Source organism: Equus asinus, chromosome 8, assembly GCF_041296235.1.
Source record: "Equus asinus isolate D_3611 breed Donkey chromosome 8, EquAss-T2T_v2, whole genome shotgun sequence".
NCBI lineage: Eukaryota > Metazoa > Chordata > Mammalia > Perissodactyla > Equidae > Equus > Equus asinus.
Genome location: NC_091797.1, coordinates 28,624,498 through 28,651,598, shown reverse-complemented (window position 1 = coordinate 28,651,598; position 27,101 = coordinate 28,624,498). Strand labels below are relative to the sequence as shown.

Genomic DNA, 27,101 nt, shown 5'->3' with positions numbered 1-27,101 from the left:
ATAATCAGATATTCAGGACTATCTAACACAATATAGAATTTCACTCTCTTATCCCCAAAGTCAGTAAATCTTAAAATCTGAAGTCAGTCTTGGTTCCTACCCGGAGGAAATTCAAACATTTCCCAGAAGAGCAGAAAGAAGAAAGCTCTCCATAAGCCGACCAAATGCAGGCCAAGCTGATAAGCTACAATCCATCCGGAAAGGAGTCAGGCCCAAGACCTCTGGAGGCTGGATGACTGCTAGTGGGAACCACAACGGCTATCACTTATCTTCCCTTTTCTATTTTATAGCCTCCCAACTAACCTCAGGCTCCTATCTTTCTGACAACCAACTATTCCAGGAGCACGTGAGGAGAAGGGAAAGTAATGAGATAGACTAACACGTCACTTTCGGCATGATGGCTTTTTGGTGGAAACTATCTTGGCCAGGAAATACGGGACAAGGGAGAGGAGAGGAGTTCTCAGGTAAACCCAACGACCTGCATTTTTAGCCATAAAACTCTAGGAAGCCCTGAAAATGTGCTACATACACTCAGTACTTCCCCACAGCAAAGCACTTGCAGATATTCTGGGCTGGAAGGAGCCCGTCCTGGGCCATTTCCGAGGTCTAAGAAAGTCTGCTGCTTACACCCCTTGATAAACTGTGGACCCCACCACCCACCATTCACCAGGTTATTTGAGCTGAGTGATCTGGAAATCATCCATTTCATCTTGGTTTAAGTATAATGATTACCTAGGCCTTAAAAATTATGTGTTCGCCTATAAGGCTGACTGAAGCCTTCTCCAGAACGGAAGAAAATGCCCTATTTTACTTTAGGAACACATTTTAATTTTGATATGTATGAAGTTCATTGCAGATTAGGGATAACTTCCTGCTTTAACATGTTAACCAAAGTATGACGACTGTCGTGGAAATGAAAAGACTAAAAGGAGACATTATGAAGTTAGAAACATAGTGATTTTGTGACTCACTGAGCTTAAGAAGTAAAGGAAGAGTCAAAAATGACCAGTAAGAATAATGGTGTCATTAACAGCCAAAGAGGAAAGTCAGGAAGAGAAGCATTTTGGCTGTGAGTAGAGGAGGCATTGGTGTACAGTTGCTACAGATGGTATTTACACATATTTAGTTTCAGGACATAGGTGAAAATTTGGATCTCAAGTTTGGAAGGCCTCAAGTTTAGACAGAAGATATAGATTTGGGGCCCAAAAAGCACAGCAATGACTGAGTTTTCAGAGAAAGAGAAAGTAACGGAAAAACATTAATAGACAACAGCATTCCTCAAATACTACACTTTAAAGATAATTTCACTTCCCAGATGAATAGCACTTTACTCTACAGATACAGAATATATGGATTAATTTATTCTAAACGAAAAGTTAAGACGATTTTTCTTTTCCAGGCTATGAATTGACAAAAAGGAGCTAAGAATAAAAGTAGTTTCATAATTACCAAACATCCAAAGTCAAGTCTCTGAGCTAAAACCCACTGCTTTTTAGGTTTCTCTATTCATAACAAAACTTCTGAAAAACACAGAGAAAAATCTGGTGCACCAATACTACTATTTTACAATATTTGTGAGAATTTAGCAGTTTTTTGTTTTGTTTTGAGGAAGATTAGCCCTGAGCTAACTATTGCCAATCCTCCTCTTTTTTTGCTGAGGAAGACTGGCCCTGAGCTAACATCTGTGCCCATCTTCCTCCATACGTGGGACGCCTACCACAGCACAGCTTTTGCCAAGCGGTGCCATGTCCGCACCCGGGATCTGAACCAGTGAACCCCGGGCCACTGAAGCAGAACATGTGAACTTAACCGCTGCGCCACCGGGCGGGCCCGAGAATTTAAGTTTTAAAAGTGCATTAACCAAAATGTTGATAATTAATAAATCTGCAGAATTAGGTACATGGAGGTTCATTATACTGTTCTCTCCAGTTCTGTGTGTGCTTGAAACTTTCATAATAAAAAGTCTTAAAAAGGCTACCTACAGGTATTTTTAAAATTCTATCTGCAGTTAAGGTTTGACAACTCAAAACAAAACTCTAGTAGATAAAGACTTTTCAAATAATGTTTTATTCATTTTTGATAGACCAATGATATTTGGTGTATATGAAAGGGAGAAAAGGCACAGTCTGTCATTTCAGAGGAAGATGAATATGTTCATTAAATGGGGAAAATTAGTTCTTTTATCCATGTTGGTTGATGGTGGACATTTGTCAATTTTCCTCTTCAATGAACTTTTTTTTTGAGGAAGATTACCCCTGAGCTAACATCTACCACCAATCTTTCTCTTCTTTTTGCTGAGGGAGATTGGCCCTGAGCTAACATCCATGCCCATCCTCCTCTACCCTATATGTGGGACACCTGCCACAGCATGGCTTGATAAGCCATGCGTAGGTCTGCACCTGAGATCCGAATCAGTGAACCCCGTGCTGCCGAAGTGGAGCGTGCCAACTTAACCACTGCACCACTGGGCCGGCCCCCAATGAACTTGTGTTTTTGCTGAAGAAAAATATACAGGCCATATAAATGTACGGTTTTGGTTAGCAAAGGCAAAATCAATGTTTATCCCCAGCAGGAACGATTAATTTGTTGAATCTGCTGGTTAATCCTGTTACTTCACACAGCTTCCATTCTAGTAAATAACGAAATAAACAACTTTCTTATATAGATGCCAAAAAAAAGGTTTAAAAAAAATGAACCAATATCCATATACTATACCTAATTCTAATTGTAAAGAATACATATTTAAAATTATATAAAATAATAAGTAGAGAGAAAAAGTTGAATGTTTTTAATAATTATCATAATTTAAGCTATGATTTAAATAGATTTAATTTAAATCACATCATTCTACTGAGACTATGGCAGCACTAAAACTAATTGAGAGCATCCAATTCACAACTTAGATTTCCCACTTACTGACGGTCCAGAAGAGCTTACACGGTTTACAAGCACCAATCTCGCCTCCCTATGATAAACAGCACCACCCCAAATGACAACAGATGTGTCTGCCTCCTCTTCGTCTGGTAACCTCCACCACAGTGAAGACTGCACATGTCTGTACAAAACCTAGCTCACTGTAAGTGTGCAATTCTTTTAACAGGAATAATCACCACCTCCAATTCCCAGAAAGCAGTTGCTAGGTGTCAGTCTCATTCCCTACGTGACGCGCACAGGATAACAAAATAAAGCACAGTCCCCTCGCTGGCAGATTTGCCTTAAGTCATTTTCAGGACCCTGTTTTGTCTAATAGAAATACGTTGTCGTGAAACTTCAGAGAGAAGCAGCATAAGTACATGTATGTAGACACAAAAGACTGTCAGTGACTCTCTTTCTACCTCATTATTAAAGCAGTGCTTAATTCCGATGAGGTATTTCACTTTTTGCAGATAGCAAGATCATTCTCCTCATCTTCAACAGATTTTTGTAGCTTTTTTCTTTATTAAGGTAAAATTTACATACCATAAAATGCACAGAACTTAAGTATTCAGCTCAATAAGTTTGAACAAATGTATACACCAACAATTGGTGAATCTGGAAGTTCCTTGCACTAGTTTTGCAACTTTTCTGTAAGTTAAAAATTATATGAAAATAACAAGTTACCAAAAAAAGTGTACACTTGAACTACCATCACCCAAATCAAGCCAAAGAATACTTCCATTACCCTAAAAAGTTCCCTTTTGCCCCTTTCCACTCAACCACAGCCTGTACCCAGAAACTACTGTCCTGATTTCTGTCACCATATCTAAGTTTGACCTGTCCTTGTAATCATTACTATTTTTTTTTTGGTGAGGACGATTGGTCCTGAGCTAACATCTGTTGCCAATCTTCCTCTTTTTGCTTGAGGAAGATTGGTCCTAAGATAACATCTGTGCCAATCTTCCTCTATTTTGTATGTGGGATGCCTCCACAGCATGGCTTGATGAGCAGTGTAGTAGGTCCATGCCCAGGACCTGAACCCTTGAACCCTGGGCCGCTGAAGCAGAGCACGTGCACTTAACCACTACACCACCAGGCTGGCCCCTGTTCTTGTATTTTTGGGGTTTTTTTTTTGTTTTTTGGAGGAAGATTAGCCGTGAGCTAACATCTGCCACCAATCCTCCTCTTTTTGCTGAGGAAGACTGGCCCTGAGCTAACATCCATACCCATCTTCCTCTACTTTACATGTGGAATGCCTGCTACAGCATGGCTTAACAAGTGTTACGCAGGTCTGCACCTGGGATCCGAACCAGTGAACTCCAGGCTGCTGAAGCACAATGTGTGCACTTAACTGCTGCACCACCTGACTGGCCCCTCTTCTATTTTTTATAAATGGCATCATATAGTACACACTTGTGTCTGGCTTCTCCTGCTCTGAATTTATTTCTGAGCTTCATCTATGTGTGAATCAGTAGTTCTTTCCTATCATGAAAAAAGCTGCTATGAACATTTTGTATCAATCTTTTTGTGAACATGTACTTTATCTCTCTGGGTGTAGCAAGAGTTCATTATTTTAAAAAAAGTGTTTCACATATAAATAAGCCTAGGAAGTCATATACTATAGATAGATGGATTAATTTATATAAACACATATACACATAGCAAGTACATACAGTTATACATATAAAATACAAAAAAATATAATATAGGTATTTTATCTATCTACCTGTGTGGGTATGCATATGTATGTGTGTATATAGATACAGATACAAATAAACAGATTCTGAGTATTCAACCTAGGACCAATAAAGATATTTTAAAAGAACTTACAAAGTTTATAGTGAAAATAAATCTAAGATGGGAAAGACAACCACCTCAACTTTTCTTAGTAAGTATTATGTCTTAAGCTAAGAATAATCCAAAAGAGAAATGAACTTCTCTCCATGTAAACTACTCTGGTCTGCTTCAAGGAAATACCTTCTTCTCATAACAAATCCCCTCCCCAAACTAGAATTTCAAAGCATTAAATGTTACCATTTACCATGTAATAACTGTTTACCCTAGTGGCAAAACCCAAAATACGTGTTAAGGTTACAAGATTTTATTTTATTGTCTTGCTTTTTTGAAAAGTTAAACATGGAAATAATTCCATTAGTTAAGATGTAACATGGGGAAAGACCATTCCATCTTGATTCAGAATACATTCTGAAAAGGACTTAACCTCTGGGATGTTTTCTCCATTCCAGAACATAGCTTACTGCAGCACTAAGTCTGTGATAGGGACATTCTGACTTTCAAATCCACTGTGTAACTTTCAGCTGACAGTAGAGGAGGTTCCTTAATTTTCAGAGACAGGAACACTAAGAAACATACATACCGATCTGATTTTGAAGAGATCAAACTGAAATTTCCAACCCTGCTGCTGAGAATCAGACGGTCACTTTCAGGAGACTAGGAGTGGTTCCCCATTTAATATCATGTACAAATTGCCAAGATTGAGACAGAACACTACAAATCGTTCTAGCACATCACCATTGTCTGCTTTCGGGAAGGGTTTGCGACTACAAAAGGGGAAAAACCACCCTCTTCCAGTCTGTGATGGTTCTTCATCTTTTATTCCTCCTTCCAAAAAATGAGCAATTTCAAAAACATACAATTCAAATGTTCTACATTTTTAATCTTAAAAAACATTCTTAGCATCTGGATGTCCCCTAACGTTCACAGATGTGTAACTGTTTACTTCAAAACCCAGTATTTCACTCTGAAAATACATCATTTTCATTTTTCTAAAAATTGTACCTTTTTCTAAAAGAAAACAGCCTTGATTAACTGTTACAAAAACGACAGCAACTCCAAACAGCTACAACGCCCAACTTTCAATATCTTGTGCCTGTTTTAGAGAACTAAAAGTTCTTTTTAAGATGTTTTTCTTCCAGACGAAGGGCCGAGCACAGGTACATCAATATGTGGACCCCATACTCCCTCTGGTGGTCCCTCACTCTCATTAACCTAATGTCTTCCAAAAGACTAGACGTAAATTCTAAATTAAGCCTAAAATGAACTTGCCCTATTTAAGGATTATAGTCTTACATGTTTAAGTTTCAATTGAATGCAGGTCAATTCTCATCATAACAAACTATGAGGTACAAATTATTTTGAGTATTTGAATTTTAGTGTTTCAAATATTGCTAAAATACCCTTAGTAACCTGTTAGCTACAAAGATCACAGTTACAAGGGTATATATGATCCTACTATAAATTATTTTAACCTACCTCGTTGGGCAGAATTGTCTTTTATACAAAAAATAAACATCTTATTTGCAAATTAAATCACACTTAAGTGACTATGGTTTTTAAATTAATAGTTATGTGATTTACATACCAACATCCACCCAGTCTCTGATGCATGTAGATTTAATTTTCTTTACGCTTTTGGGGACATATGTCAGAAGTTAAAAATGCACTGAAAAAAATTCAGAAATGTAAAATATGAAAAAACAAAATGTAATAAATCAGCGAGGTTAGAAAGTTCAAATAGTTTCAGAATTATAAAATGTACATATTTAACTGTTCAGCATTAAATAATTACAGAATTTAGTGTGCCAAAATATATACACCGATTCTTCTTCAGGAATTGTGAAAAATTATAGTAAAAGCTTACAGAGGATATTCTTAATGCCAGGTATAACACACATATTACTGTTATAAAGTATTATTAAGGTCTAACAGTGTCATTTGATTCATCTTCTAATCTGGCTGTTTTAATGTACATCCTTGTTTTTTGCAGCTTTATTCCTTCACAAATATCTGCCCACCCCCAAACTCGAAAGGAGCCACGCCTGAGAGTAAGTGACTTAAAAACACTTCCATTGTGTATTGTGTACATGTAAGAATTCAACTTATGCTTAATTTTGAAACTGAAATGTGGTTGATAATTTTATGATATGGTCTACCACAAGTTAAAGTGGACAAAAAATCAGTAATTAAAATATCTAAAAACTGAATGTAAAAATGGGCTTTTAATTAAAAGGCACTTTTTTAGTGAAAATTCCTAAAATATGCTTTTGTGTTTAAAAAACTGAAATATTACTTCAATTTGATATGTGGTATACTTAAGTATCATCACAGGATAAAGATTATAAAACTTCTAATTACACATAGTAGCTAATATATTCCTATATACTTTAAAGAGCAATTATATAAATCATCCAAAACATTAAGAGCCCCAGTCTCATAACATTGCTTACAACTACTTACACGGAATAAAACCAATTCCACATGAGGACGAGTCATTGTAACCAACCTACCTCACCAAGCATCAAAAACCCAGTTTAGCTTTTAATAGCAATAACTTCTTCTACAGCGATACAAAGAGGATGTTCTTTCTTCCCTGGACTAATTCATTCTAAACTAAGAAATCTTTAGGAAACTAGCCCAAAATGCATATTCTTTTCCAATCCAAGAAAAAACAGAAAACTGAAGATTTAATTAGCTGCCTAATGCAATATTTTAAGTTTCTCACGTTGAACTGGTTAAAATTATGTCTTAAAAAAGAAATTCACCCAAAATTCCCATAACTGAAAAAACAAGAGATTCAGAAACATACTTGTTTTGTTAAATGTTGGAAAGACAAAGATCTCATAACATGTAAGCCTGTTGTTTTAGAGAAATACACTTTATAAAGACCACCTTTGGCTACTTTTTTTTTTTTAATCTCAAATAGTCACAACTAGCCCCTCGGTTAAAGAGTTCACCTTTAAATGGTGTTACTAATTAGCTAGGTAAATAAGTAAAATCACCCTTCAATGCAATACTAATAAAGTAGCATTATTAAATCAAAATTACAACTTTGTTCTTGAGTTAAACTTACATCTCTTAAGTATAAGTCATACCCAATACAGATTTCAAACAAGAAACATTAGAAAAAAAATTAACTTAAATCAAGTGTTTCTCGCAAATGATGAGTGTTATTAATTCTCATTTAAAAAGTATATTTTAAAAATATATTATTGATAAATTAGTCAGGGCCTAACTGGTCAGGGCCATATAGATTGCTAAGCGGAGGTCAGTTGGGAGACAAACAGAAAATGATAGGTGAAAGCATGACAAATAAAAGTTTCCCACCAGAATAAGAACTTTTTTCACGTCTATCCTTGAATTTTGATTCAAGCACCAAGAGAAAAGGCCATTAGGATTCTCTAAAGTAAAGAGTCTTGGTGGGGGAGTTCGGCAGAACTCCCACAGACTATAAAAATACTTCACCAAAATATGCTTTAACTTTTCCCTTGTCCACAATCTAACAAAATGAGATGACAATGAAAATAAACACTCCTGTCTACCCTCCCAGAGGCAAAGAAAGCTCCCATTCAAAGCTAAGCCTTATTCCACTGGAAAACATACTCCTGAAAAGTAAATCCAAAACCACGAGCTCCAACTGCTTCATGCAGAATTTACTGAATGGCGGCCAAACGCTGTACACTGTGTCCCGGACCACGCTGAAGGCTATCTAGAGTTCTGCATTCTCCATTTACAACTTGTACCTTCCCCTGCTTTCGCCACCACCGCAGGAACCTAGTTTTTAAATGAGACGGAAACATTCCAACCCGGCTGCTCCATCCCAAGAAGGCAATGCCCACACTGACCCCCCGGACGGGTTTTCATCGATACCGGGTTGGACTCTCAACCGGGCGCCAGATCGCCTTTTTAGACTCAAGGAGGCGCATCCAAGGCGCCCCCGGAGTGAGTGGAACCAGGAGCCCTGACCCAACTTGGCAGCGGCTTTCACCTGGCGCCGGGATGATCACCTGTTGGAACAGCGCTGCACCGGCCCCTGGAAGGGCGGCCGAGAGCGGGGATGCTGTTCCCAGTCCCTCGTCCCAGGGCGGCAGGTGAAGGCGGGCCGCGCGCATCCACCCCGCGCCACCCCGGGAGCGCAAACCGAAAGCCGGGCCGGCGGCGGCAGGACGCTCCGTTATCCTCGCCCCGCCAGGCCCCGCAGGTGAGCGGCAGCCTGCGCGCCCCGGCGCACCCCGCTCCACCGCCCGGGCCCCGGAAGGCGAAGTTCGCCCGCCGCGCGCGCCGCCCGGCTCTCCGCGGGTCCCGCCGCCGCTCCGGGCCTCGGGCGAGCCGGCGCCGGGACCTGTCACCCGGGGCGGGAAACAAAAGCCGGGTGCGGGGGGCGAGCGGGCGGGCGCGGCCTCGCCTCCCCGAGAGGGGTCGCGGCGGGGGCGCCTCCCGGAGGAGCCCCGGCCCCGCGCCCCGGCGGCGCGCACCGGAGCCGCGGTGGGCTGGGCGCCTCAGGGCGCCGGCCTCGAGCCTCCCCGGCGCGCCGCTCCCGGCCGGGGAGCCGCGTGAGGGGGCGGGGAGGCGGCGCGGCGGCGGCCGGAGCGCGGGGGACGGAACTCGGCTCCCGGGGCGCCTCGGCCGCCCGCCCCATCCCCGCGGCCATGGCGCCGGTACCTGTCGCCGCGCTCGCCCGCCGTCTCCGTCTCTCTCCGCCTCACCGGCACGCGGCTCGCCCCTCAGCCCGCCCAGCAGGCCGCCCTCGCGCCGGACGCCGCCGCCCGAGACTGGCAGCGCCCGCGAGCCGGCCCGAATCCCCCGGGCAGCGCCCGGCGCCGGCCCGCCCCCGCCGGCCGCAGGACCCGCCTTCCATAGGGCCCCGGGGCTGTCAGTCCGCCCCCAAAAGGCGCGCGGGCTGCCGCTCTGCCTGTCCGGATTGGTGGCCGCGCGCCGTCCATGCAAATGAGGTCCCGCCCCCGTCCATTTGCACCTCCGCCTTAGTGTAACCTCCGCCTCTCCACACCAGCCCACGTGTCTGGCCCTCGCCCTTTGTGGAGGCCGGAGCGAAGGGATGGAGGAAACCGACCCGCACCCCCTCACGCCGGCCCTTACCTCCAGAGACACGAATACCTAAACAAGCTAGTTGACTTCCTACCCGAATGCTCTCCCTGAGCGCTCTGCCCTCCTATCTGCCCACCCCGCCTGCGGGGAGGATGGAGAGGGGCAGGCCTGGCCGTTTATGTCAGGTAAACAGGCCAGGTTCACCCCAGGAAACAACCCCAGGAAGTCAAAGATGCCTAGTCGTGACGGGGAAATCCCATGTCAGAACCAGTTTGGCACAGAGGACTTCCCGCTGGACACTCGGTGACCGTGAAGAATATGCTTTCCCGTGGCTTTCTGCCTTTCAAACGTGATATCCCAGGCGATTGAGACAGCAGAGGGCCTTAAAAAATGTTTGTGTTCTCTGACCCCCTCCCCAAAAGGTAGGCCCGCTGAGCCAGCGCAGCTTGAGGAGGGGCGCGGGCCTCTGCAACTAGATGGCCCCCTTTGAGTCGCTCCCATAGAGACTCAGAAGGGCACCGAGTGAGCTGCACCTGGGCCTTAGGGAATAGCCAACTCAATCTCCTCATTCTTGAGGAAACAGAAACCTAAAGTCCCATAGCTATAGGACTTCATAGTTGCCCATGGAAAGCTAATGTGTCATAGCCAGATGAGAAGCCACATCTCCTAGCTCCAAATCCACCCTCTGCGCTGTTACCACGGTCATTTCAGTATTTCTGAAGAGTCTTCTACAAATCACCATCCCTGCCTTCCAGCGGTGGGACCTGCAGAAGGGACAACTAGGGCCAACACTGACACCTCCTCAAGGGCAAGAGCGCTGTCGCAGGGCCTGGAAGCTTTCCTTTTCACCAGCTGCTAGGGAGACACTGAACAATTTACCATGCATTAGTTCAGCAAGACAGTGGTGATGAAAACTACTGTGCATACTCCCAATTGATGAAGCATCTACTATGCTCAATAATAGCAAGTATTAAGCACTGTGCTATGTGCAGGGAATACAGAGGTGAAAGACATTATCCCAGCCCTTGAGGGCTTCAGCCTGAGAGACAGTGACATCAGTGCTCCTCATGTTACGGGGACTGTGACAGATGTCTGGAGAGGGCACAGTGGAGGGCTCCAAGGAGGGAGGAATTGGCTCTTCCTGGGAGAGGCAGGGAAAGCTTCATCGAAGGGGTGACACTAGAGCTGAGTCTTAAAAGATGACGTCTGCCCAAAGAGGAAGAAAAGGGACTCCCGGGTGGGGAGGGCTAGCATGAGCAAAAACACGCAGACCTGGAAAAGCCTAGTAACTGAGGGAACAGCAAGGAGCAGTGTGGGCAAATCTGCTGGGCTCTGTGGCCGTGTCACGTGTTCTGGGACCAGCCTCTTCCAGGAGGAAGACAGAAAGGCCCAGGAGGCTGCCAGGCTGTGTTGTAACACACCGCAGCAAACAACAGGCCCTGTAGATACAGCTGCAGGCTTTTTTTTCTAGGCCAGAGTCTGTGGGGAACACTCAGTTCCACATTACCAATGGCAGCCCGGCTGGCCCCACCCACTCTCTCAGAAAACCACTCCGGTCACTTCACTTGCCCTCCTTGGCATTTGGAAACACGTGTGCTTGCATTTTCCCTAAACGTTGCTGCCCTTCAGAATTCAAAGATAACGTGGGCTACAGCTGCAGACACCTGGGTGTGGGATGAGCAGCCCTTTCCTAATGCACAGAGCAGTTTCTTCCTAAGGCACAGGGCCTGTCACCAAAGCTGGCTTCCTGGGCGTGTGACCTGTGCTTGGTTTAAGCTCTGCTGTCACCATCTTGAAATTCTTAAAAATTTTTCAACAAGGGGCCCTGAATTTTCGTTTTGTGCTGGGACCTGGAAATTAGGGAGCCAGTCCTCCCTGTCGCTGTTCGTTGCCCCTGGGAATGCTTGCAATCCTGCTCAAACCATACCTCATTTTAAAGCACTTGGCACTCACCAGGTTTGTTCACATGCATCATATCCCTTGATTCTCACAACAGCAACGTCAGGTAGGCCAGTATTACTAGTCCTATCTATTAGTGGAGAAAACTGAAGTTTTCTAGCAACCTTCTCCAGGCGGCAGAGCTAGGAAGTGGCAGAGCTTGTACTTGAACTCAGCCCACCCGAGCCCTGTTCCATCCACTAGGGAGCTACCTCCATGCTGGATTCAGAATCCTTTCCAAGGTGGATTTGTGCATGAAGGATGTACAGTTTTAAGAGAACACACGGTGGAGTGAACATATGTCAGTTCATGGCTGCCTATCACCTTTTGAATAGTTTTTCATCAATTTTAAAAAATTCTCAGCCATTGTATGTTCAAATACTGTTTTTGTACCTTTTCCTCTTTCTGTCTGGACCATCACCCGAAACACATATTAGACCTCATTACATCCCTTTCTTCTTTCTTTTTTTTTTTAATGATTTTATTTTTCCTTTTTCTCCCCAAAGCCCCCTGGTACATAGTTGTATATTTTTAGTTGTGGGTCCTTCTAGTTGTGGCACATGGGATGCCACTTCAGCATGGCTTGATGAGCGGTGCCACTGAAGTGGAGCATGCGAACTTAACCACTTGGCCACAGGGCTGGCCCCACCACTTTCTTGTTTATTTTCTATCTTTTGTCCTCTCGTGCTTTGTTCTAAAATTTTCTTCCAACTATTTTTCAGTTCGCTAATTCTCTCTTCAACTTTTTAAAAAATCCTCCTCGGGGGGGCTGGCCCAGTGGCACAGCTGTTAAGTTTGCACATTCCACTTCAGCAGCCCAGGGTTCGCTGGTTCAGATCCCTGGTATGGACCTACACACTGCTTGGCAAGCCACGCTGTGGTAGGGCTCCCAAATATAAAGTAGAGGAAGATGAGCACGGATGTGTGCTCAGGACCAGTCTTCCTTAGCAAAAAAGAGGAGGATTGGCAGCAGATGTTAGCTCAGGGCTAATCTTCCTCAAAAAACAAAAAATATCTCCTGGGGCCGGCCCTGTGGTTGAGTAGTTAAGTTCACGCACTCCACTTCGGCAGCACAGGGTTTTGCAGGTTGGATCCTGGACACGGATGTGGCACACTCATCAGGCTATGCTGAGATAGCATCCCACGTAGCACAACCAGAAGGACCTACAACTAGAATCTACAACTATGTACTGGGGGACTTTGGGGAGAAGAAGAAGAAGAAGAAGAAAAGATTGGCAACAGATGTTAGCTCAGGTGCCAATCTTTAAAAAAAAATGCTCTTAAAAAAATTCTCCTCTTAAACTCATCCATTGAGCTCTTAAATTTGGTTATTCTTTTTTTTTTAGTTCTAGAATTTCTGTTTGGTTCTTTTTCAGATCTGCCATGTCACTTCTTATATCTCTTAGTGCGTTGCTATAATTGTCAAGCTTGGCTTTTCTCTCCTTAAACACAGGAAGTAGAGTTGTTTTATGGTCTGTGTCTGTTAACTCCAATCTGGAGTCCCTATGGGTCCACTTCCCCTGTCACTTTTTACTACTGGTTCTTCCTCGTGTTTTTTTCTCTCCTCAAGTACCTGGTTGTATTTTGGACACGGTATTTGAAAAATCCTTTGCGGCAACGATGTTAAAATCTTCCTCTGGAAAGGACTTCCATTTGTTTCTGCAGGTTTCTGGGGACACGAGCCAGCCAGGACACCTTAACCCAATTTCAGGGCTTCTGGTTTTCCGAGCCTCCCAGATGGCTTGAAGCTGGACTACCGTCTGTGGGAGGGTTTGTTTACTTATGGTTCCTCCTTACTCAACGCTGTACTTCTTTGAGGCCCCACTGGAAGATGGGGAGTTGTTTTAGTTATATCTTGTTCCATAGCAAACTACCCCCAAATTCAGCAGTTTAAAACAGATGTTGGCGGAATTTTTCTTAAAGGGCCAGATGGTAAATATTTTAGGCTTGCAGGCCATATGGTCTCTGTCAAAACTACTCAACTCTGTCATTATAGCACGAAACAGCCATAGACAATACGTAAATGAATGGCATAGCTGCGTTCCAATAAAACTTTATTTACTAAGACAGGCAGCCATCCTCAACCTGATGAAGGGCATCTGTGAAAAACCCGCAACTAGTATCGTACTTAATGGTAAAAGACTGGATACTTTCCCCAGGAAACAAGACAAGGATGTCCATTCTTGCCACTTCTATTTAATAAAGTACTGGAGGTTCTAGCCCAGGCAATTAGGCAAGAAATAGAAATTAAAAGGCATCCAGATTGGAAAGGAAGAAGTAAAACTGTCTCTACACAGATGACATGATCTTGTATATAGAAAATCCTGAGGAATCCACTAAAAAAACCCATTGGAACTAATAAATAAATTCAGCAAGGTTGCAGGATACGAGATCAATAACAAAAATCAGTTGTACTTCTATACACTTTCAATGAATAATCAAAAAATGAAATTAAGAGAAAATTCCATTTATAATAGCATCAAAAAGAATAAAATACTTAGGAATAAATTTCACAAAAAAGTGCCAAACTTATACTCTAAAAACTACAAAACATCGTTGAAAGAAATTAAAGAAAACCTAAACAAAAGGAAAAACATCGTATGTTCATGCATTAAAGACTTATTGTGAATATGGCAATGCACCCCAAATTGATCTGCAAATTCAATGCAATCCTGTCAGAGTCCCAGCTGACTTCTTTACAGACATCAACAAGCTGATTGTAAAATTCATATGGAATTGCCAGGGACCCAGAATAGCCAAAACAATATTTAAAAAGAAAAACAAAGCAGGAGGACTCACATTTCCTGATTTCAAAACTTACTACAAAGCAACATTAATTGACACCTGGTACTGGCACAAGGATAGACATAGAGATCAATGAAACAGAATTGAGAGTCCAGAGATAAACCCACACACCTGTGGTCAACTGATTTTCGACAAGGGGACTAAGTGTTGGTGAGTATGTGGAGAAATTGGAGCCCCTGTGCCTTGCTGGTGGGAATGTAAAATAGTACAACTCCTTGGAAAACAGTTTGGCACTTCCTAAAATGTTAAACATAGAATTACCATATGACCCAGCGATTCTATTCCTAGGTATATACCCCAAAGAATTGAAAACAGAGACTCAAACAGATACGTGTATACCAATATATATATCAGCATTATGCATAATAGCCAAAAGGTGAAAACAACCCAAATGTCTATTAACTAATGAATGGAGAAAGAAAATATGGTATATCCATACAACGGAGCATTATATGGCCATAAAAAAGAATGAAGTACTGATAGACGCACAATGTGGATGAACCTTGAAAACATTACACCAAGTAAAAGAAGCCAGTCACAAAAGATTTCATTTTATGTGCTTCCATTCATAAGAAATGTCCTGAACAGGGAAGACAGAAGACAGGAATTAGATTAGTGATTGCTTAGGACTGGGAATGTAAGGGAAGGAAGGATAGGAAGATAACAGGCAAAGGGTACAGGGTTTCTTTTTGAGGTGAAGAAAATGTTCTAAAATTGACTGTGGTAATGGTTGCACGTATCTGTGAATATACCAAAAACCACTGAGTTGCATACTTTAAATGGGTGAATTGTAAGGTATGTGAATGAATAATATTTTGATAAAGCTGTTAAAAAAAAAAAAAGAATAGAGAGCCATCCCTGGGGAGTAGTTTGCTTACTCCTCGCTGAATACCATAACTATTGTATTCCTTTGCTCACAATTCTGCAATTTGGACGGATTTGGCAGGAACAACTGGCCTCTACTCTACGTGGCATCAGTTGGGGAAGCTTGACCAGGCCCGAATGGTCTGCTTCCAAGATGGCCTTACTTCCATGGAAGGCAAGTGGGACCTCAGCTGATCTGTTGGCCAGAGTTCTCAGTTCTTCTCCACACGGTCTCTCCATGAGGCTAGGTTGGGTTTCTCACAATGTGGCGGTCTCAAGGTAATTGGACTTCTCAACATGGTGGCTGGCTTCCCCCAAAGGGCCAATGTGGGAACTGCCAGGAGCTTCTTAAAGTTTAGGCCTGGAACTGATAGCATCATTTCCACCATGTTCTGTTGGTTAAAGCTGCTCACAGGCCAGTCCAGATTCAAGGGGAGGGAACTAATAATGGCGGGAATACTCAGACCATAGTTCACGGGGGGCCAGCAAAGTAACAATCTATCACAGTCTGCCCTCTTTCCCCTAATGATGCACTTCCTCCCACGTGCAAAATACACTCACCACCCCTTAGGACTCCCCAAATCTCACCCCATTGCTATACCAGGATTGAGCCTGAAGTCGGTAATTTCATCATCTAAATCAGGTCCAGGTATGAAGGAGGTTTCTCAAGCGATACTCCTCTGAACCTGACGAACTTTGAACTAAAGAGACAAGTTATCTGTTCCCCACAAGAAATGGTGAAGCAGAGAAAGGAAAATCTCAATCGATATTCCTATTCAAAAAGGAGGAAAGGACAGGCTCACACCAGCCACAGGTCCATAGCAATTCGGAGATCCAGCTGGGTACACGTCACCAATTCCGTGGTTAGGTCCCAGTTCTTAGGGCAGTGGGACTTCTTACAGGGCAACTGGCTTCCCCCAGAGCCACAATATGGACGCTGCCTTCTTAAAGGCACAACATCACCTCCTCCACATTCTGTTGGGTAAGGTGGATCACAGGGCCAACCCACAGTCAAGAGGATAGGACATGGTTTATAGGCGGTCATCAAAGCAATAGTCTACCACAGGGGTGGTTTGTCAGAACCTCCAACCTTGGTTAGCCTTGAACTCCAGTTTTGTACCCCAAAGTCTAAGAAGCTTTCAAAAGCACAGCTCAGCCTCTCTGATGACTCAGATTAGCAAATGCTCTTAGGCAAAAGCAGCCCCGAGTCCTGCGCTCACTGCTCAGTTAGGGTTGCCAGATGTAACAAATAAAAATACAGGACATCCAGTTAAACTTGAATTTCAAATAAAAAACAAATTACTTTTTAGTATCAGTATCTCCCAAGCATTGCAAGTATTGCATGGGCACACTGATGCTAAAAAATAATTTGTTGTCTATCTGAAATTCAAATTTAACTGGGACGTACAGTAAAAAATTATTTGTTGCTTATCTGAAATTCAGATTTAACTGGGAGTCCAATATTTTAACTGGCAACTCTAATCTCTCTGGACTCCTATCTTTGCATGTATCTTGGTCCAGTAATTCTTCACTATCTTGTTAGATTTTTGATGCTTTTAAAATTTAGAAATATTTGTCTGACATATATAATTGTCTTTGACAAGAGGATTGGTCCAAATTCTAAATGGTCTTTCTATATTTGGGGAAATTCCCCTATTGGGAGTTTTGCCCCTCAATCTGGAAGTCAGAACTTCCCAGCCTCCCTTGCAGCTAGCACACAGACACATGACCTAGCTCTACCAGTTGCACACCTAAGGGAGACTTCAATTTGGAAATGCAGGACCTGAAGCTTGGTGAGGGGCTCCCACTTTTTGTTGAACAGGTAACTATACAAATTTCCACTTTTTTGAATGAGGCAAATCTATGTATACTGTAGCAGAGATTTTTAGTTACCCCCTAATATCCATTCTCCTCTGATCTTTGAGCTGGGTACATGGCTACCTAGAATAAAAAATATGTTTCCCACCTCCCTTGCAGCTACGTGTGTCCCTAAGTTCTGGACAATGGGAACTGAACATTAGGAAGTATCCTTCTCTTATTGGGAGGAAAGCTGTGCCTCTCTTTCCTTTTCTTTTTCTACAGCTAGATGCAGATATAATGGCTGGAGCTCAGGTAGCCATATGGAACCATGAGGTAGAAACCCCATATTGAGGATGGCATAGCAAAAGACAGAAGAAATCTGGGTCCCTGATAATTGTGGAGTCCTAGCAGTGCCTGGCTACTTACCTCTGGACTTCATTAATGAGAGAGAAATCAGTGTCTAATTTTGCAAGGCACTGATATTTTGAATTTTCCATCACTCAAAGCTGAACCTAATCTTAACTGATACACATAATAATGTAGAATGATTTCTAAGATAAATTGTTAAATGAAAAAGCAAGGTATGGAGCAATGTATACAGTATGGTACTATTTTTGGAAAAAAATGCAGATATATCTATGTTTGTATGTAAGCAGCCTTTTCCAGAAGGATATGCTATTTAAATTTTTACCCATATGCAAATATTACTTATTCAAAAGCTAACTTAAAAAATATCAAAAATTTAAAACTAGTTAGTAGTTAAAAACGATTTACACTTTTAAACCACAACAATTTGGCGGAACTATGGTTGATTTTCCTCCTCTTTCTACTTTGCTACATTTTTAGGTTTCCAAGCATATTTACATGCAAAATCAAACCGCCCCAGACAATAAAAATAATTTATGCTTTAAACATTTCTGCTTTGCTGATATGCATGCCCTTTAATTCCCAGGACCACAAAGACCAATATATTGAACATACCCTTTGTATTGCAAATCCATCTAACAATATATATTGAACACCCACTATCTATCAGGCACTGTTCTAGATAAACAAAACAGACGAGATGCCTTTGTTCATGGAACCGATGTTGTCATGGGGCAGACAGTCAACTGGTAGACAAACAAATAAGATTCTTTCCGATAGGGCTCACTGCTACAAAGGAAAAAACAAGGTAAGGTGATAAGTGTTGAGGACACAAAGAGAGAGGGAGGGGACGAAAAACCTCCTGAGGAGGTGACACGTGCTGAGAACTGAATGATGAGAAGGAGCCAGTTATGGAAATTTCGAGAGGTTGAGAATTCCAGGAAAGGATCCCAGAGCATGGGAGACACAGAGATCGTCGGAACAGCTGGGGAGCAGGGAGGGGGCAGGGCGGAGTGGTTCCAGAAGCGGTTGGAGGAGTGGGCATATGTGTGCTTCAGTGAGAGGCCACTCTATCCCTAACCAGAACTGCTACAATTAAAAAGACCAACAATACCAAGAGCTGGCAAAGCTGTGGAACAACTGGAACTCTAATCCTTTGCTGGGGGGAACCTACAGCCACTTTGGAATACAGTCTGGCAGTTTCTTTTGAAGGTAAACATACGCTTGCCATATAACTCAGCAAATCTGCTCCCAAGAGAAATTAAAACATGTGTTCACAAAAAGAGTTGTACAAGAATGTTCACAGCAACTTTTTCATAATAGCCTCAAACTATAAACAACCATAATCTCCAACAGCAGGAGGCTGAATAAATTGTGGTATAGCCATGCAATGGAATACAATACAGCAATAAAAAGGAGCCAATGGCGAGTACATGCAAAAACATGGACAAACCTCAAAAGCAGGTTGAGCAAAAGAAGCCAGATACGAAAGAGAACATACTGTGTGATTCCATGTTTTTGAAATTCTAGGAATTACCAGTCTAACCCAAAGTGACAGAAAGCGGATTAGGAGCTGCTCAGGTCAGGTGGGGATTGACTGCAAAAAGGAACCAGGAAACTTTTAGAGTGAAGGAAATGATCTCTGTTGTGATAGAGGTTACACAGGCAAACACATTTGTCAGAACTCATCAAACTGCACAAGTAAACGGGTGCATTGTGCTGTACCTAAATCATGCCTCCGTAATGTTGATCTAAAACAACCTGTGTGCTTATTTACTAGTCTGGCACATTATCCATCTGCTTCTCTCGGCATTTTCTAGGAATTAGCTTGCAAATAATTGTTTCTTACCTGCTCACTTGTTTTTTCCCCTCTACTCCTAACCCCAAAGTGAACGAAGCCTGTCATCCAGAATTTCTAATGTTTGAGGCTGACTCCACCACCGCAACCCTCACCACAGAAATGTTTATCTCCATTTGACAGAGAACAGAGGTCCAACGTGGTTAGGTCAGTGGGAGTGCTCCCCTGGAGGCCTCCTTCACGGATTTGGGGGAGCCTCTCAAAGTCCCCAGAGGGTTTCTTTCCTCTGCTGGCTGATGCCTGAAATTCATGAATCCAAGTGTCATACTTTTTTGGGAGGGTGTTGAGGAAGATTGGCCCTGAGCTAACATCGATTGCCAATCTTCCTCTTTTTGCTTAAGGAAGATCGTTGCTGAGCTAACATCTGTGCCAATCTTCCTCTGTTTGGTACGTGAGACCCCACATGATGAGCAGGGTGTAGGTCCATGCCCGGGATCCTAACCCACAAACCCCAGGCCACCGAAGTGGAGCACGAAAACATAACCATGATGCCACCAGCTGGCCCCAAGTGTCATCCTTTTAGTACGGGGCTTCAGTTGCTTGGGAAGGGAGATGGCACCAATCTTGCTGACTCAATGAATGAAGAGTAAGCCTTGCAGCTGAGGGTTCCATTTAACAAGCAGGCCCTGCCAGGACTGGGGACACAGAGACGAGTGACACCCAGGCCCAGCCGTTGAAGTACTCACGGTCCCCGCTGAGTAGTCTCGGTTCAGGGGCCCTAAGACAGCCTGGAGCTTGTTCAGAACACAGGCTCCCAGGCTCCCAGGAGGTTCTTACTTGGGTGGGGTGTTGTTAACAAGCTCCCAGGTAGTCCTTGCAGACCATCTTTGGAAATTAGTGGTTGGAATAGAAGGAATACTGAAATCATTTAGAATAAGTAATGGCTGAAATTGTTCCCAATTTGATGAATGAACCCCAAGCAGGATAAACACAAGGAAAATCTCACCTGGCACATGATAATCCAGTTGTCAAAAAATGAGCGATAAAGAGAAACTCTGCTTTAGGGGATTTAAGAGAAAGCTTTTGCAGGATGGGAGGGTGTGAGGAGAAAGCCCCAGAAGTGGGTAAGAAGGGGAGGATGGGGGAGAAGGGGAACCTGGTAGTTCTGAGAATCGTCAAGGCCCTCAGGCTTGGCTAAGGAGCAGCCACTGGGCTGGCGCTGGGCAAGGGCCCAGGCTCTGTTTTGTAAGCTAATCCCCTCTCCACCTACCCCTTCGCTGTGAGGAGCCAGGTTTGTACCCCATCCCAGCCTAGTTCTCAGAGATCTCTGGGCTGTCACTGCATAGCTGGATGCTGTTCTCACCCCATTGTGCAAACGACCAACAGGTATTTCCCAAGCCTGGCTACACACAGGGCTATGAGCCGGCCACCCCCAGGGAGACGCTGAGGCACCAGTGTCTACTCTCTGGGGATTTAGCTCTGCTGTCTGGAACCGGGCTGACCCTTGAACTGAAATTGGCCACGTCCCCTGTGCACTTTCAGAAAGTATTTACTGTATTCAGCTTTCTTTGCAGTTTTGCTTTGCTGTCCTAGCCCTGTAGGCACAAAGCAAAATTAATCTTATCCCAAGAAGCCAGTGCATCCGCAGAGTGGGGATAAGTGGGCAGGGGCAAAAAGTGGGAGTGACTGATGCTGGGCATTTGGTGGGTGGGGAGGATATTGCTCAGGTCAACAGGAACCACACCTGTGGGGAGAACCCTGCGACTAGAGAGAGGCAGCAGCAAAGGGCAAATCCTGTGGCCTAGAAGAGGGATAACCCAATGGGAGTCTGCGTCATTATGACAAACCCTGGCTACAGTGACGATATGAGCTCATGTCTACCAGGCACATATAGGAAGCCGACACTTCCAGTGTTCTAGATGCTTTAAGTGTCTTAACTAACTTAATCTTCAACAACAACCTAAGGAAATAAGGAGAGGCTAAATGATCTGCCAAGGCAGCAAGTGGCAAAGCTGTGGCTTATCCTCTAAGCCACACCGCCCTCAGAAGTGAGCATAAGGAGACTGAAGCTGTTGGCTTGTTGGGTGGAGAGCCAAGCATGTTAGATTGGAGGATCAGCAAACTCTCCTGCCCTGGGGAGTCTCATCTGAGCTTTTCCAGGCTTAAATGCTCAGTTTGCATACAGGATATCAGAAAATGAAAAAAGCAGCCACTTGTCCAAAAATTGTACAGCCGCCAGGGTGGAGGTGAAGGCGATTTCAGCCTCTGCCACTCCACCATGCAGCTGTTACCTGCCTGGTCTCACCTCCCATCACATCCTCTCTCTCTCCTGCCTTCCTGCTCTGCCCTTCCTGCCACCAAACCCGGGGGTCCAAACATTTTCTGGACTTCCCTGCCCTTCTCCCTTCTCTCCAAAAGTTATCCAAATCTTTCAAGACTCAGCCCAAATCTCACCTCTTCCAGAAAGCCCTTACAGCCATCCCTGGTTGGAATAACTCTGTCCTTGGCCTGTGTGCTGAGACGGAATGTTCTTTCAGCATCAGCCACAACTCACCATGCATGAGGTCCCTTCTCAGTGCGTCTGTCTCCCTGGGGGCATAACCACAGGGATTGCTCGGTATGTAACTGACACCTGCCCATGTCACAGGCAGCAGGTGACGGTAAGCAGGCCATTAGAGAGTCCTGAGGACATCTCTCTTCATTGACATGAAAAAACTTAGGCTTAGAATCCATACAAATTCCATGTAAAAAGCAAGAAGGTAAGATGAAAACATGGTGGATGGGATTTTACTCTCAAAATCTATTTTCTTTAAAATTTTCTATGTTCTGTAAAAATAAAATAGTTTTAGCACAGCTGGCATCTTACATAAATGAAGATGAGCCCTACTTCTTCATTCCATTAAATTTTAATGAGTTCATTCACTCATTCACCAGACATTAATTGACTGATCGCTCAAGAGCTATACAAGCTGGCAAATATTCATAACAGGGAGTGAGAGAGGATAGTGCAGGGTTAACTGCACAGACTCTTCAGCTGAACTGGCTGTGTGTAAATGCCACTCTGCCACTTACTAGGCATGTCACCTTAGGTAAATAAGTCACAAACTCTCAGCATATCAATTTTCTCATCTATAAAATAGAGACAATAATGGTGGCACCCATCAATGTTGTTATGAGGATTAAACAAACTAATATATATATAATATATAAAGCAGTCAGAATAGAGCCCTGAAAGGATAGAGGGAATGGGGAGGGACGGGACAAGAATAACCCATGGGATGGCGGGCCAATTGGATGGAGTAAGAGAGGGCAGATCTGGGGTGGCCCCAAGTTTTTGATTTAGGCCACCATGGGGCGTTAGTACCCAAAACAGGAAATACAGCAGGAGGATCTGGCAGGTGGCCGTGTCTGTGAAGCTGTGGGGAGGGGAGGGCAGAGGTGATGGCTTCAGTGTGGAGCATGCTGTGTTTGAGTGCCACTCCTAGGTGTTGTTCTGCTGCGTGGTGTTTTCCTGGGCCCCCACCCGACACACACACTTTTAGAACACAGTTACTGTGTCTTACTCATTTCTGTATCCACCCCCTCAACCTCCCCGCCCACCCCAGTACCCCGCCAGGCCTATGCTCTGTGCTCAGGGGCTGCAGCTGAACTGGGTTTAACGGGATCCAAGCTTGCTCCCTGCCCAACCCTCTAGATCAGATAACTGTATCACAAACAGCACCACTCCACCTCGCCAGCCTCTGAATTAGTGCTGTGCTGCCCTGGGGGAGTCCAAGAGAAGCCCCCCTTCCACCTGAGGGGGCCAGCCTGCCGAGGACCCTGCTGTCAACCCCAGAGCTGCCACATCAACCTTGGGACTGGGCTCTCTTCAAAGCTTTCCCATCTCCCCACAGGAAGAGGACATGGGCCAGAGGCCCCTGCAGCAATGGGAGGAATGGATGGAATGAAGAGAGTGACAGTGAAAGCATTGAGAAGGTCAGTCCCACATTTACTGGTCCCATAGAACGATGGCTCCTTGGAGACATTTGTTCACAGGAGGATGGAAGCCTTACTCGCCGCCCCCCCTCCCCAACTCCCATCCCTGCTGGCCACCCAAGCAAGGTGCTGCCTGGAGTGAACCCATAGCTCTTGGGCTTTCTCTGCTTCCCACAGGGCCATCAGTAAGGAAAATTAAGACAAAAGACCCCAGTTTGATGTAAATCCAGAGGCAGCCAGACCCCAACAATGGAGCGCTTTCCTCATCCCACGTTCCCCTGGAGCATCCTTGGCTCAGCAAGCATGAGCTGGGCTCCCCTGAGAGCTGAGCGTGGAAAGGAGCCCCACATCATCATGGGGGAGTGAGTGTGCCTATATGTGCACCCATGCGTGCATACATGCGAGCCTGTGTACCCATGTGTGCACATGTGTGAGAGTGTGTGCACCCACGGGGCATGTGGGCATGGCTGCATGCTCACACATGCACTCATGGTGCTCATGTATACATCTATGTGTCTGCATGTATGTCCATGTATATGTTGCCGATGTGCATGTCTGTGTGTGCCCATGTGCATATGTACGATGAGCGTGCATGTGTGTATTTCCAGAGTAGAGAGAGCAGCGGGGTTCATTTTTGCAAAGTTGCTAATCTGTTTGTGGGCAAGTAGGTAGGAGTGGGCCTGGGTGTCATTGTGGGAACAGCAGCCATATGTTTACTGTGAGGGAGGATTTCTGCCCAGGCGTTTGGGACTGAGGACAGGTCAGGTGAGGTGGAGCAGCCATCCTTCTGGCTGAGGCCCTGCCTGTCCTTCTCAATCTTCTTGGGGTCACCTCCCAGGGCCTTTGCCAAAAGTGCCCCAGTTTGATGCCCTGGGTTGGGCTGGCCTGCCCAGCAGGAAGGCACAATCTCTTGGAGGCCCTGAGGAGGGGTGAGCTCAGTCTCTGAAAGCTGAAAGAGGCACGTGGAAGTGTGGGGCGTGAGCAAGAATTCACTTCAACTCCTCCAGCAGTTGCTGGTAAAGAAGATGCCTTCTCAGTGGGAGGCCCTGCTCTGGGATGGGAGGGTCCCAAGGTGAGGGGGGGGCTCTGTCTGCTCTAGCAGTGGAGACGTAGGTGACACCACTCAAAAGATCCCCAAATACCGTGGGGGCCTCAAGGGGCAGCATTTGAATTAGGTCATAAACGACTGGAAGAATGTCAGAGGAAGGAAGTGGGAGGGAAAGGGGGCATTCTAGGTGGCAGACACAACTGGAGCAGAGGCACCGAGGTGAGAAAATGCAGGGTCTGCTTGAGAAAGTTAGGGCTGAAAGAACCTCAACGCTTCTCTGGAGGCTGCCTTCTTCAGGCACGTGGGAGAAAACCAGGGGTCAGAAAGAAAGTGCTTCTAAGAGCTAGAAGCAGAAACGAGGTGCCCCGACTTCCAGGTCAGTGCTCTTTCTGCTGCTCCAGAAAGCCCGCGAGGAAGAGCGCCAGGGACTCAAACGGTTGATTTTGCTTCCTTTGCTTTCTCACCCCCAGCTGATGAAGGGCTGAGTCAAGGCTCCCTGTTCTTGGCCTCCCTCTGCCAGCAGCTAGCTGTGTGACACTGAATAAGTCACTTTACCTCTCTGAGCCCCTCATTTCTGATTTGAAGGGGCTATAAGGCCTTGCCTCACTGGGCAATGCTCCCCTTGACTCCTTAGTGAGTGAAAATTTGTCTTAGTCATCCTCCTACCCCTAGCACCCAGCAGAAGCTACAGCACAAGGTTGGGGCTCAAATATGTGTTCTCAAATGAAGGAAAGAGAAATGTGGAGCTCCATGACTCTCCTTCTACCACCCTCCTTTGAGAGCCCCAGCCTCTCCCCTCCCCAAGCAGGCCAAAGGGTGAAGGAGGCCCAGAATCATACAGACTTTGAAAGGGAAGGCAGAAAAGATAAATAACCTAATTGTGCAGAGGCCCTAGTTCTCCCCGTCTCTGGGTAGATGCCCTTGAGAGTGCCCCTCCTTGCAGCCTTGGCTTTGCTGAAATCTGCCGTGGTGAGGGGGCTAAGAGGGGGCACAGACCCAGAGCAGAACACAGGGGTGGCTGGACCCAGGAGGAGCCCTGGCAGGCCTCTCTCTCACTCCTGCTCTTCCCCCTCTCTGCCTCTCTGCTCCCAGAAGTGTCCCAAGCCCTCTGTCCCAATCGTGAGGGGTTGGGTTGGCTCTGAACCTCCTGTTTCCCGTGCCAATGATTCCTTAATTTTTTCAAAGTCCCATAACTCTCCTTTTTTGAGGACCCCCTTTCATGCTAAAATTTGTATTGCTCACTTACCTCTTCTGTGATGGCAGCTGTATTTCTTTTAACTTTGTAAAATACACACACACACACACACACACACACGAAACTGATCCATGGTGATAGAAATCACACCGTAGTCATCTCTGGGGTGAGGACTGACTGGGAAGAGGCACAAGGGAACTTAGGGGTGCCAAAAAAAGTTCAAAATCTTAATCTAGGTGATGGTTACACGGAAATATGCATTTGTCAAAATTCATCGAGTGGTACGCTTAAGATTTGTGCATTTTACCGTATGTAGATTATACCTCAATAAAGTACTGCTAGCATCTAAAAGACACACAAACAGAGAAATACCAAGAACAGCCATGCTTAGCCTGTGTAAATACCACCCAGAATGCTGGTGCCCTGTCTAGTCCACAATGCCCGGCGGTGACCAAGTGGCTCCCCTGGGACGCCAACACCCCCCAACTGGGCATCTCCACTCCAGACACCATGCTCCCCTTGCTCCCAGTTTCATAGGGATGGCATGGAGCCCATGGGCTTTGGAGCCTAGAATTTCCCATCAGTGCAACCCCAAGCTTGACCGTAACTCCTGTTCTGGTGAGTTGAAGGAACAGAAAACACACCCGTTTCCCCTTTCTGGGAGGGGGGTTTCCGTCCTGGCCTCCCCAGGCTGAGTCTTGGCTGGGGGGTGGGGGGATGTCCCCAGTGAAAGTCAAGGAGAAATGTGCCTGCCCTGCATCCCTGCTAAAAATAACGCGGGTGCCTCGGAGCGGCAGGAAGGACAGAATCATGTTTTGCTTTAAACCTCGAAGCGGCTCAGCAGTTGGGGGCGAGCGATCCGAGAACCCTGACGGTGCTCTCCCCACCCCCCAGCTGCAGCTGGTCCTCTCGGGGGTGTCTGGGAAGGGTGTGTGTGTGTGTGTGGTGACAGGGCCTCCCAGCAGAGCGGGAAGCTGTGGAAGGTTAAGGATGGGTGGGGAGGGGTCTCTGTCCCGCTAACTGGAGTGTGCGCAGGCTGGAGGGGCCAGAGTCACGTACTCCACGGGGTCCCCACCTCCTCTGAGAAGCGCTCTGTCCCAGCAGCCCAGGCCCGGCTCCCTCGGCGGCCCCTGCCCTCCTGCCGCATGGCCGCCTGCCCCTCAGGGGCTCCTGGCACATACAGGGCTGGGGATTGTCACTTCGCAGTCCCCGTCTCTGTCTGGCTTCCGTTCTGCCCAAAGAGATCGGGAGGTCCTCAAGGGCGGGTGCGGTCCAGCACGGAGGAATTTCCCTGGAAACGGGAAGTACAAGATGTGTCAGTGTGGGATCCCAGCACGAGGAGAGAGAGGCTGAGTAAAGGGAAGGGGCCCTCCTAGCCACCCTCTCTTGCTCTCTCTCCTCCCACAGCTCCCCCGCCTGGCTCATGCATCAGAGGCCTCCCACGGGGGCAGGACCATTCTGCGGCTGGCCTGTCTTCCAAGGGAATCAAGAACTACCACGAAATGACTGTGTGCCATGTTCCAGGCACCGGACTGAACCTTATACGAATTAGC

General features: G+C 45.4%; 1 protein-coding gene across 13 annotated transcripts in view; it reads right to left on the bottom strand.

Annotated features, from left to right (window-relative positions):
- Positions 1 to 27,101, bottom strand: part of FKBP5 (FKBP prolyl isomerase 5) — a 119,157-nt gene that overhangs the window by 86,322 nt on the left and 5,734 nt on the right. For 4 of the 13 annotated variants that reach the window (XM_070515026.1, XM_070515031.1, XM_070515030.1 and 1 more), the window contains exon 1: positions 9,376 to 9,482. The gene's annotated coding sequence lies outside the window, so the exon portion shown is untranslated. Of the gene's footprint in view, positions 1 to 6,298; positions 6,380 to 9,375; positions 9,541 to 26,623; positions 26,840 to 27,101 lie in introns of those variants that run through there. The other 9 variants (XM_014830853.3, XM_070515024.1, XM_044776534.2 and 6 more) reach the window with 7 other exon arrangements.